This window comes from Sphaeramia orbicularis, chromosome 17 (assembly GCF_902148855.1).
Source record: "Sphaeramia orbicularis chromosome 17, fSphaOr1.1, whole genome shotgun sequence".
Lineage (NCBI taxonomy): Eukaryota > Metazoa > Chordata > Actinopteri > Kurtiformes > Apogonidae > Sphaeramia > Sphaeramia orbicularis.
This window is the reverse complement of record NC_043973.1, coordinates 43,497,716-43,511,674: the sequence shown is the minus strand read 5'-3', so window position 1 is coordinate 43,511,674 and position 13,959 is coordinate 43,497,716.

Below are 13,959 nucleotides of genomic sequence, written 5' to 3'. Positions count from 1 at the left end.
CGTCAAAAATTAAAAACATGGTGTCCAGCTGAGTGGACATTTTTGCAACTTCATGAAAAATAGGTTCATAAGAATTTTTTTTTTTTTTCATTATTGTTTTTTATGCATTTTTTTTTTTTTTTTTTTTTATTATTATTTTAATTGTATTTATTTATTTTTATTTATTTTTCAGAGGAAAATTTTCAATCGCATTGTTTTTTTCATGCCTAAAGAGGAATAAAGCCACTCAGGAAAAAATTTTCATTAAGGTTCTCATAATTCGTGCATGAAAGGGTTAATAACTTCTGATCCACTAATTCTATCAATCCATGTCAATAATTGGTGTAAAATACGGTTATTCATCTTTTCATTGTCGTCAGATATGACCTATTTGGATGTTCAAAGGCTCCATAGTGAACATGGAAACAGTCATCTTCTACAACACTGATTCACCCAAAAAAAAAACAAAAAAAAAACATTGATACACCAGTAAAACCCATGGAGTTGTATCAATGACAATGGATGGAGACACTTGTTTTATGATAGATTTGCTGAAAAAGTCACTTTTTCTTGAGTTTTCTCGATTTCTGATATAATAACTCTCAACTTTAATCTGAGCTTTTATGAACACCTCCATGATCAGTGAATTAAATACAGGAAAATATCAGATTTTCACTGGAAAAATGCCAAATGTGGAGGATTATTTTATGATAAATGGTGATAAATCACTTTAGAAATTTTAAATAGAGAGAAAAAAAATCATTTGGGAACTGACACAAAAGTAGCACTGGGTCTTTATGGGTTAATATTGTTATTTAATAACTTCTGATCCACTAATTCTATCAATCCATGTCAATAATTGGTGTAAAATACAGTTATTCATCTTTTCATTGTCATCAGATATGACCCATTTGGACGTTCAAAGGCTCCATATTGAACATGGAAACAGTCATCTTCTACAACATTGATCACTTCTGAACCACTAATTCTATCAATATGTGTATCAATATTTAGCTTTTTTGTGATTTGCATATAGTCGAGTTTGAAGTGAAGCCATAATCTGATTAAATGTTTCTTAGAAAAGTAGTTTAGTGGCTTTTGCAGATTCTTTCAATATTAAATCACACCTTTCTTCCATATAAACAGTTGATTTTTTTTTTTTTATATATATATTTGTACAGAAGCAACTGTACCTCTTGCAAATTTAATAGCATTGTTGTTGGTTTAACCCCTAAAACCCTAAACATCAACCCAAAGCATCTACTGATTTAAAATATTTAATACCTGTTGATCCACTAATTCTATCAATACATGTAAATAATTGTTCTAAAATACAGTTTGTCGTCTTTTCATGGTCATCAGATATGACCCATTTGGATATTCAGAGGCTCTGTAGTTACCATGGAAACACCGTCATCTTCTACAACATTGATTCACCAGTAAAACCCATGGAGTTGCATCAATGACAATGGATGGAGACACTTGTTTTATGATAGATTTGCTGAAAAAGTCACTTTTTCTTGAGTTTTCTCGATTTCTGATATAATAACTCTCAACTTTAATCTGAGCTTTTATGAACACCTCCATGATCAGTGAATTAAATACAGGAAAATATCAGATTTTCACTGGAAAAAGGCCAAATGTGGAGGATTATTTTATGATAAATGGTGATAAATCACTTTAGAAATTTTAAATAGAGAGAAAAAAAATCATTTGGGAACTGACACAAAAGTAGCACTGGGTCTGTATGGGTTAATATTGTCATTTAATAACTTCTGATCCACTAATTCAATCAATCAATGTCAATAATTGGTGTAAAATACAGTTATTCATCTTTTCATTGTCATCAGATATGACCTATTTGGACGTTCAAAGACTCCATAGTGAACATGGAAACAGTCATCTTCTACAACATTGATCACTTCTGAACCACTAATTCTATCAATATGTGTATCAATATTTAGCTTTTTTGTGATTTGCATATAGTCGAGTTTGAAGTGAAGCCATAATCTGATTAAATGTTTCTTAGAAAAGTAGTTTAGTGGCTTTTGCAGATTCTTTCAATATTAAATCACACCTTTCTTCCATATAAACAGTTGATTTTTTTTTTTTTATATATATATTTGTACAGAAGCAACTGTACCTCTTGCAAATTTAATAGCATTGTTGTTGGTTTAACCCCTAAAACCCTAAACATCAACCCAAAGCATCTACTGATTTAAAATATTTAATACCTGTTGATCCACTAATTCTATCAATACATGTAAATAATTGTTCTAAAATACAGTTTGTCGTCTTTTCATGGTCATCAGATATGACCCATTTGGATATTCAGAGGCTCTGTAGTTACCATGGAAACACCGTCATCTTCTACAACATTGATTCACCAGTAAAACCCATGGAGTTGCATCAATGACAATGGATGGAGACACTTGTTTTATGATAGATTTGCTGAAAAAGTCACTTTTTCTTGAGTTTTCTCGATTTCTGATATAATAACTCTCAACTTTAATCTGAGCTTTTATGAACACCTCCATGATCAGTGAATTAAATACAGGAAAATATCAGATTTTCACTGGAAAAATGCCAAATGTGGAGGATTATTTTATGATAAATGGTGATAAATCACTTTAGAAATTTTAAATAGAGAGAAAAAAAATCATTTGGGAACTGACACAAAAGTAGCACTGGGTCTGTATGGGTTAATATTGTTATTTAATAACTTTTGATCCACTAATTCTATCAATCCATGTCAATAATTGGTGTAAAATACAGTTATTCATCTTTTCATTGTCATCAGATATGACCTATTTGGACGTTCAAAGGCTCCATATTGAACATGGAAACAGTCATCTTCTACAACATTGATCACTTCTGAACCACTAATTCTATCAATATGTGTATCAATATTTAGCTTTTTTGTGATTTGCATATAGTCGAGTTTGAAGTGAAGCCATAATCTGATTAAATGTTTCTTAGAAAAGTAGTTTAGTGGCTTTTGCAGATTCTTTCAATATTAAATCACACCTTTCTTCCATATAAACAGTTGATTTTTTTTGTTTAATATATATATTTGTACAGAAGCAACTGTACCTCTTGCAAATTTAATAGCATTGTTGTTGGTTTAACCCCTAAAACCCTAAACATCAACCCAAAGCATCTACTGATTTAAAATATTTAATACCTGTTGATCCACTAATTCTATCAATACATGTAAATAATTGTTCTAAAATACAGTTTGTCGTCTTTTCATGGTCATCAGATATGACCCATTTGGATATTCAGAGGCTCTGTAGTTACCATGGAAACACCGTCATCTTCTACAACATTGATTCACCAGTAAAACCCATGGAGTTGCATCAATGACAATGGATGGAGACACTTGTTTTATGATAGATTTGCTGAAAAAGTCACTTTTTCTTGAGTTTTCTCGATTTCTGATATAATAACTCTCAACTTTAATCTGAGCTTTTATGAACACCTCCATGATCAGTGAATTAAATACAGGAAAATATCAGATTTTCACTGGAAAAATGCCAAATGTGGAGGATTATTTTATGATAAATGGTGATAAATCACTTTAGAAATTTTAAATAGAGAGAAAAAAAATCATTTGGGAACTGACACAAAAGCAGCACTGGGTCTGTATGGGTTAATATTGTTATTTAATAACTTCTGATCCACTAATTCTATCAATCCATGTCAATAATTGGTGTAAAATACAGTTATTCATCTTTTCATTGTCATCAGATATGACCTATTTGGACGTTCAAAGACTCCATAGTGAACATGGAAACAGTCATCTTCTACAACACTGATCACTTCTGAACCACTAATTCTATCAATATGTGTATCAATATTTAGCTTTTTTGTGATTTGCATATAGTCGAGTTTGAAGTGAAGCCATAATCTGATTAAATGTTTCTTAGAAAAGTAGTTTAGTGGCTTTTGCAGATTCTTTCAATATTAAATCACACCTTTCTTCCATATAAACAGTTGATTTTTTTTTTTAATATATATATTTGTACAGAAGCAACTGTACCTCTTGCAAATTTAATAGCATTGTTGTTGGTTTAACCCCTAAAACCCTAAACATCAACCCAAAGCATCTACTGATTTAAAATATTTAATACCTGTTGATCCACTAATTCTATCAATACATGTAAATAATTGTTCTAAAATACAGTTTGTCGTCTTTTCATGGTCATCAGATATGACCCATTTGGATATTCAGAGGCTCTGTAGTTACCATGGAAACACCGTCCTCTTCTACAACATTGATTCACCAGTAAAACCCATGGAGTTGTATCAATGACAATGGATGGAGACACTTGTTTTATGATAGATTTGCTGAAAAAGTCACTTTTTCTTGAGTTTTCTCGATTTCTGATATAATAACTCTCAACTTTAATCTGAGCTTTTATGAACACCTCCATGATCAGTGAATTAAATACAGGAAAATATCAGATTTTCACTGGAAAAAGGCCAAATGTGGAGGATTATTTTATGATAAATGGTGATAAATCACTTTAGAAATTTTAAATAGAGAGAAAAAAAATCATTTGGGAACTGACACAAAAGTAGCACTGGGTCTGTATGGGTTAATATTGTTATTTAATAACTTCTGATCCACTAATTCTATCAATCCATGTCAATAATTGGTGTAAAATACAGTTTGACATCTTTTCGTGGTCATCACATATGACCTATTTGGACGTTCAGAGGCTTTGTAGTTACCGTGGAAACACTGTCATCTTCTTCAACACTGATTCACCAGTAAAACCCATGGAGTTGGATCAATGACAGTGGATGGACACACTGGGTTTATGTTCAATTAATGAGAAATTTTACAGAAAAAGTCCATTTTTGTTCAGTTTTCTCTGTTTCTGATATAATAACCCTCAACTTTAATCTGAGCTTTAATGAACATCTATGATCACAGAATTAAATACAGGAAAATACTTGATATTCACTGAAAAAAAAAAAAAAAAATACAGAGGTTTATGTCATAATAAATTGTGATAAATCACTTAAGAAAACTTAAACATAGAGGAAAAATATTTTGGAATTGCCACAAAAGTAACACTGGGTCTTGATGGGTTAAGTCAGAAAGTCAAAGTCAAAAGCCTTTACTGTCATACAACGAAATTAGAGCTGCTCCAACTGGTACATCACAAAAACCATTTACAGAATAACACACAAGTGAGAATAAAACAACATAAATACAAAAATAAATAGAATATAAAAACAAAAAAAAATTTCTGGAGTGTATTGGAAATATGAACACTAAAGTACAGCACTGTGGTATCCAGTTATTGCACATTCAATCTAATTATTGCATGAAGGAAGTTGCCTACATGTTTTCATTCAGTGTATTAAATGTACAGGGTGGGGAAGCAAAATTTACAATGAACATTTAGTTGTTTTTTCTCAGCAGGCACTTTGTCAATTGTTTTGAAACCAAACATATATTGATGTTGTAATCATACCTAACACTATTATCCATACCTTTTCAGAAACTTTTGCCCATATGAGTAATCAGGAAAGCAAACGTCAAAGAGTGTGTGATTTCCTGAATGCACTCGTCACACCAAAGGAGATTTCAAAAATAGTTGGAGTGTCCATAAAGACTGTTTATAATGTAAAGAAGAGAATGACTATGAGCAAAACTATTACGAGGAAGTCTGGAAGATACTATTAAAGAAGAATGGGAGAAGTCGTCACCCGAATATTTGAGGAACACTTGCGCAAGTTTCAGGAAGCGTGTGAAGGCAGTTATTGAGAAAGAAGGAGGACACATAGAATAAAAACATTTTCTATTATGTACATTTTCTTGTGGCAAATAAATTCTCATGACTTTCAATAAACTAATTGGTCATACACTGTCTTTCAATCCCTGCCTCAAAATATTGTAAATTTTGCTTCCCCACCCTGTATGTAATATTACTGTCAGAGTGACTCAGAAAGTCAAGTGTTATCAGATGTTAATAAAACGCAATTAAATCCACATAAACCACAGCATGAGGTGAGTCTGGTTAAAAAACCTCATGTGTAGGATGGTTTTGGATGCCTGATCCCAAAACCACAATGTAGCGCATTCCTGTGAAAGCACATGTGAGCATATTCAGTGAAACAACCCTGGAACTTAAAGGAGTGATATTTTGCTTTTTTAAAAATGGAATTATGCATTTTCAAACATTTCCCTGTGCTCTATCATAAACTGTAAATGCTCTGCTTGGGTCTGAATTCTTCATTAATTCAACTCCACAGGTCCATCTTCTACCCTATTTCTGAGTAATGACACCAGAAAGGTGGTTTGGAGCGCTGGCCCTTTAAATGCACATGAGCCACTTCATGCCCCGCCCCCTCCAGGTTGTGCACTGCTGCAGCAAATTGATTAGGAGTGAATATGATTGGTGGATTGGTTGCTGTGCGCAGTGTGTCTCAGATACCCTTGAAATTACATGCGAACATGTTGAGTTCATTTGCCTCCAACATTGCAGAACCTGCAATGTTACTATTGTGCACACGTACATATACACGAACAATATATCGTGCAGCTGTATATCATATTTAATATATGCAGTTAAATCATCCTAAAGTTTACATATTGAACCTTTAAAGTTGTACTGCATTAACCCGTTCAAGACCCAGTGCTACTTTTGTGCCAGTTCCCAAATATACTTTTCTCTATATTTAACCTTTCTTAAGCGATTTATCACCATTTATTGTAATATTATTGTCTGTATTTTGCATTTTTCGGTGTAAATCCTGTATTTTCCTATATTTAATTCACAGATTAGCTCAGATTAACCCATAAAGACCCAAACAGCCATCGCCAACAACACCATCTACTGATCTAAAGTGTTAAGTAACTGTTGATCCACTAATTCTATCGATACATGTAAATAATTGGTGAAAAATGAAGTTTGTCATCTTTTCATGGTCATCAGATATGAACCATTTGGACGTTCAGAGGCTTCGTAGTTACCATGGAAACACCGTCATCCTCAACAACATTGATTCACCAGTAAAACCCATGGAGCTGGATCAATGACAGTGAATGGACACACTGGGTTTATGTTCAGTTAATGATATATTTCACTGAAAAAGTCACTTTTTCTTCAGTTTTCTCTGTTTCTGATATAATAAATATCAACGTTACTGTGAGCTTTTATGAACATCTACATCACAGGCGTCAAACATGCGGCCCGGGGGCCAAAACCGGCCCGCCAAAGGTTCCAATCTGGCCCGTGTGATGAATTTGCAAAGTGCAAGTTAGGGCATCAAACTCAAAAATAATATCATAATAACCTATAAATAATGACAACACCAATTTTTTCTCTTTGATTTTGTGCAAAAAACATTAAATTATGAAAATGTTTACATTAACAAACTATCTTTTTACAATAAAATGTGAATAACCTGAACAAATATGAACAACCTGAAATGTCTAAAGAAAAATAAGTGCAATTTTAACAATATTTTGCCTGTTACTAAATGTTTTGTGCCTTTGTAGATCTGATCTGGAGTGCCAATGTAGAAATGATAAGTCGAGGCAGAATATTGAGAAAATTGCACTTATATTTCTTAACAAATTTCTTTTTTTTTTTTTTTTTAGGTTATTCAATCCTTTTTGTTTGGATAGTTTGTAAATGTAAATATTGGCATAATTGAATGTTATTTTTAGCGCTAAAACAATTTGGAGTTGTCATTATTTATTGGCTATCATGCTATTATTTTACTGGTCCAGCCCACTTAAGATTAAATTGGGCAAAATGTGGCCCCTGGAAGAAAATGAGTTTGACACCCCTGATCTACATGGTCAGTGAATTTAATACTGGAAATATCTGATTTATACTGATAAAAGACAAAATACAGAAGATAATATTATAAATAAATGGTGATAATTCACTTAAGACAGGTTAGATATAGAAAAAAAAAGTCATTTGGGAACTGACATAAATGTAGCGCTGGGTCTTTATGGGTTAAAATTGGGGGGTTATTATATCAGATACAGAGAAAACGGAATAACTTCTGAACATCTAAACCTATGAACACGAGTAAATAATTGGTGTAAAATATAGTTTGTCATCTTTTCATGGTCATCAGATATGACCCATTCGGACGTTCAGAGGCTCCGTAGTTACCGTGAAAACACTGTCATCTTCTACAACATTGATTCTCCAGTAAAACCCGTGGAGTTGGATCAATGAGAGTGGATGGAAACACTTATTTTATGATATATTTCACTGAAAAAGTCACTTTTTCCTCAGTTTTCTGTGTTTCTGATATAATAATTATCAACTTTACTGTGAGCTTTTATGAACATCTACATGATCAGTGAATTTAATACTGGAAATATCTGATTTATACTGATAAAAGACAAAATACAGAGGATAATATTATAAATAAATAGTGATAATTCACTTAAGACAGGTTAGATATAGAAAAAAAATGTCATTTGGGAACTGATATAAATGTAGCGCTGGGTCTTTATGGGTTAAAATTGGGGGGTTATTATATCAGAAACAGAGAAAACTGAAGAAAAAGTGACTTTTTCAATAAAGTATATCATAAAATAAGTGTTTCCATCCACTGTCATTGATCCAACTCCGTGGGTTTTACTGGTGAATCAATGTTGTAGAAGATGACGGTGTTTTCACGGTAACTACGGAGCCTCTGAACGTCCGAATGGGTCATATCTGATGACCATGAAAAGATGACAAACTGTATTTTACACCAATTATTTACTTGTGTTCATAGGTTTAGATGTTCAGAAGTTATTAAACATTTTAGATCAGTGGCTGTTTGGGTTTTTATGGGTTAAAATACTGACATTTCAATTCATGTTGTGTTTGTGTGAAGTGAATCCAGAGGACACTACTGCCATCTAGAGGACATAAACACACACACACACACACACACACACTCACTCCATATAAAGCTGTCTCCATGAAACTCTCCATAATCCCACACCCACTATCATGCATCTATCAGCAGTTCACCAGATGGTGTCAGCATGCTTTGGGGGGAAAGTGTGTACTCCGGTGTGTGTTCCCAGCCCACTCTTGTTAAACAGTGTTATAGAAAACCAACGCTGCCAAACATCAGAGCTCATTTAGAAACCGCCTGTAACATTAATTAGCAAGAATTACAACAATATGATCTCTCTGGTACCACTGTCGGGTGCTCAGATGTGTGTCCAAACGCTAAACAAAAGCAGTGTTACCCGGACCGAGGTGAGGCGTAGTTAGACTCAGCCCTGCCCAGTAAGCGCTCCTGTAAGTGCTGTCAGATGTTAATAAAATTTGTGGAGCGGCAGAGGCAGCCGCAGCAGGAGATTTTGCTTTGTAGAAAATTCTTGAGCTGTGTCGAGCATCTAGATCAGACTTCTGGATGTGTGAAAAGTGCAGTTTAATAAGTATCGGACAAGTAATTTGGAGAGTGACACTATGTGTATGGTAAAGGCTGCAGATCAGGATTACTGTCTGGATTAACCGATTTAGTGTTTCCACTGTCTGATGCAGAGGTGTCCAACTGGGGCCACATTCACCCTACTAGAAGCACTCGGAGAGCGCAGACCTCCGCCAAGCGCAAAAATTCCCCACATAATTGGTGATACAAATCCTACATTTATTTTTTAAAATAAAATCCGCCTTCTGGATCAGATCCGGATCAGCCTTTGAAATGTGATAGAGGACCCCATTGTCAATTCCTGAGTTAAATTTGGTGAGTTTTGGTCAATAATTAAGCGAGATATTGGGAAACAAAAATTTTGGCCCCATTTACCACAATGTTAACGAAAATTTCAAAGTGATCCAGAATCCAGGATTTCTTCCGGATCACCCCCAAAAGTTAATAATTTCTTCCTTATCCCATTTCCAACAAACCCTGAAAATTTCATCAAAATCTGTCCATAAATTTTTGAGTTATGTTGCACACTAACGGACAGACAAACTAGAAAAGCACTCTGAGAGCGCAGATCTCCGCCAAGGCAGATCAGTGCCCCCCCCTGCCCCAATCACCACCAAAATTTAATCATTTGTTCCTTGTGCCAGTATCAATATTTCCTGAAATTTTCATCCGAATCTGTCCATAACTTTTTGAAAGATCCGGATCAGTCTTTGCCATTTGATAGAACACCCCATTGTAAATCCCTGAGTCAAATTGCATGAGATTTGCACAATTCCCCCATATTGTGATTTCCACCATAAATATTAGTCCCATATTTATTTGACCTATATTTTAAGATTCCTTGACCATGAAAACATACCATTAGCAACTGGATTCATAATTATATCCTTATTAGTTCAGTAGTTATTCACGAAAATCACATTTCTCGTAATGGCGGTTTTCTTCTGGATCTAGCTCCTTAAGTATTAAAGCTACATGAAATCCGGTGGCATACTCCCGATGCGGAACTGACTGAGCTACACGATGGCGCTTGTCAGAAATTTCTACCTTTAATATTAAAGGCACAGTAGGCCAAAAAGTAAGGGCACCCCCATTTTTTATATAAATTGAGATAAAATCCGCCTTCTGGATCAGATCCAGATCAGCCTTTGAAATGTGATAGAGGACCCCATTGTCAATTCCTGACTTAAATTTCATGAGTTTTGGTCAATAATTAAGCGAGATATTGGGAAACGAAAATTTTGGCCCCATTTACCACAATGTTAACGAAAATTTCAAAGTGATCCAGAATCCAGGATTTCTTCCGGATCACCCCCAAAAGTTAATCATTTCTTCCTTATCCCATTTCCAACAAACCCTGAAAATTTCATCAAAATCTGTCCATAACTTTTTGAGTTATGTTGCACACTAACGGACAGACAAACAGACAGACAAACAAACCCTGGCAAAAACATAACCTCCTTGGCGGAGGTAATAATTCAACCATAATTCTCTGGAATCTTGTGAGGGTCTTCGCCACCTTCTTCTCTCTTGTTCTCTCCCCATCTTCTACCCCCCCACCCCCATCCCCATGTCAGGTCCGGCATCGAAATGTAGTTCAACAAAACTCATAATAAACACAGTAGAATATCAAAGGGCGCTTCATATACTTTATGAAGTTACCCTTGGCAAAGCAAATTTGTTCAGCACCAAAAGGAACCAGACTACCATTCTGCTGTTAGAACGCTGGACAAGACAAGCAGGGAAAAAAAAAAAAAAAAGTAATGTGAGATACTCCCTGGTAAAATGTCCAAATAAAAGAGGATACACAAGCAAAGGTGTTAGAAAGATGGGCAATGATGACTGGGAGTACAGTTGGTGTCGGCTGCTGCCTTATTGGTACAGACAGCTGCCTGGCAGCCAGCTGAGCCCATTAAAAAAGAAAATGAATAATAAAAAAAAGAATATAAAAAAAAAAAAAATTCTCTGGAATCAAAGCTTTGTTTCCTTCATTTCTCTGCCGTTAAACATTGGTTCCACTGTTGCGTTTCACACCGACGCTTATTGTGACGCACAGAGAAGCTTCAATTCAGGAAAACTGCAATAGAATATTTCCCTTCAATCAATTCGAGTCGATTAATCGAATTGTGAATTTTTGCATTCGCCTCAAGCACGTAATCGATTGATCGGTTGCAGCTCGAATGACAATGTTTACATCTACAAAGTTTCCTTAAAAATTGGATTAACGTGAGCAATTTCTACCCCAAAGCAATCATTACTTTAGGGCTGCATGATATTGGAAAAAACTGACATTGCGATTGTTTTTTGTTTTTGTTTTTTTAACCCTGCGATATACATTGCGATATGAAAAAATACTCAGGAAGATATAATAGCTGTGTGGTGCCGACGTAAAGGGTCAAAAAAATTAGTTGTGTTTCCTCTGGTGCATTAACCCTTTCATGCATACTGGTCACTCCAGTGGACAGTTATTCTCCAGCTGTTCTCTTGTATATTCATGGCTTTTGTTGTTTTAGTTCCATATCAGCCAACACAGTGGACACTTATGCATCATCCCATACACTGCAATTCACACCATTACTGTAACTTTGCTGTTCTTGATAAACCTGATCTGGAGTAACATGTTTTAGTGTAAATCAATTGTTATTTGTTAGACTTTTTTTTTTTTTCTTTTGCATCTTATCTCCATGATGTGAGTTATAACTAGTATTAGAATACGTTAAAATGTGAGAAAACATCAGATTAGCAGCATTAAAATGTTTTTATTTATTTGTTTTCATCTCATTTTCTGATATTTGGTTTATGTTTCTTTACTTCAAAAATTAAATGCATGGACATTTTTGTATTTCCATGAGGAAAAAAAACTTTTTTTTCATGTCTAAGAAGGAATAAAAACATTCAATAAAAAAAATCTTGACTAATAATAATAATTTGTGCATGAAAGGGTTGACACAGAACACATGTTTCAGTATCATCCGTCTTGTAGCTGAAATAATTCCAGATAACTGAAGTTGCTTTTCTTTTCGGAATAGAGTCTTCGTTTTCGGTGATTTTCTCTTGTTCGTTGCTCATTTTTCGATGTTGTTACCAGCCCCTCACTCTATGTGCGGGGGCGTGGTCTGCTTCGGTAGACTCATTAAGAACTATTGTGAGTGGTGGATTGCTGTGTGCAGTCAGGGTCAGGTATCCGGGTTAAAATTAGATGAGAGCACATTGAGTTCATTTGCCTCCGCGATGTGACTGTTGCGCACATGTACATTGTGATGATGATGCTCAAACAAGCCCGGATTAACCATATGGGCAACTGGGCAATTGCCCAGGGGCCCGTGACCTCTGAAGGGCCCTGGGTAGCTCGGGCATAACGAAAATATCTGGTTATCTTTGTGGTTATAAATGAAACTGTCCGCTGCCCGGAGCCATTGCACTGCACAGAAACCCTGCTGCTGCTGTCTGTGACCATGAGCTGAGACCCTCTCCTCATTGGTCAGTCCAAAAAGCGAATCAGCGGTGACGCAAATCAACGTGCGTGCACTGAGCGGGATGTGAGACGTCAAGAACTACACGACATACGCGACGTATGCGAATCAAAACATTGCAAACATGGAGAAGCAGCTAAGTGGGAGCGCCAAACGAAAATTAAAAAAGGAGAAAAATGCCAGTGTAAGATGTGCCAAATAAAATCAGGAATGTGAAATTTAAACATGCACTTCCCCATCATTTAGAATACAAATTTTGTATTGGTCAGATAAGTATTTGAGAGAAATTGACCGTTTTCCAGATGTTTATAGCATTTAGTATGTGTAGTATTTAGTACTAAAATGTTTAACCCTTGCCTTGACATGCCTTGGATTGTGATGTGTTTTCTGTTTAAAAGTTAAACTGGGACCAAAATGTTTATTTTAGCAGATTATACTGCATTATATTTATTTTTTTCCTTGTGGTGGCTCCATGAAAATGTTGAGATATGTTTATTGTTGAGAGAAAGCAGATTTCAAGATGTTTACGTTGCACTTACTTTAACTCTCTTGTTGAATTCTGAGGCGACAAGGGGATTTCTGTTTAAAATTCATATCTGATTCTATCAGATTATGTTTGTGTTTTGTCTGTGGGCTTTTTCTGACGATTCAATACATTTGTGTTGGCAAAAAGTGTTGTTAAATAAATACTGGATACTTTGGAAATGGTTTCTTATTTATTTTTTGTGAAAATGGAGGACACTTCCCTCTCTTTCTAATGTAGTGGATCAATTTTAGATTATACTGATGCTAATGTGACAGAGTTAAGGTATATAGTGTAGGATTCCACTTGCCATTGCTGACTTTTGTTGTGCTAATTCCAATTTTATTTTGGGGACATGAACCCCACACCCCTTCAGACTGGGGTTGTGCACCCCAGGAGATAGCAGCAGTTTTGTCGTTCTTTCCTGGTGAGTGCACGCATGTTGGTCCTGTCTTTATTTTACATTTTTTTGTTTTCTTTATGTCATATTTGGGTGGGTGTTGTGTGCCGTTGTGTTGGTGTCATGATTGGCTTTCGGTTGAGTATGTTTTTTTTTAATTGCAATGT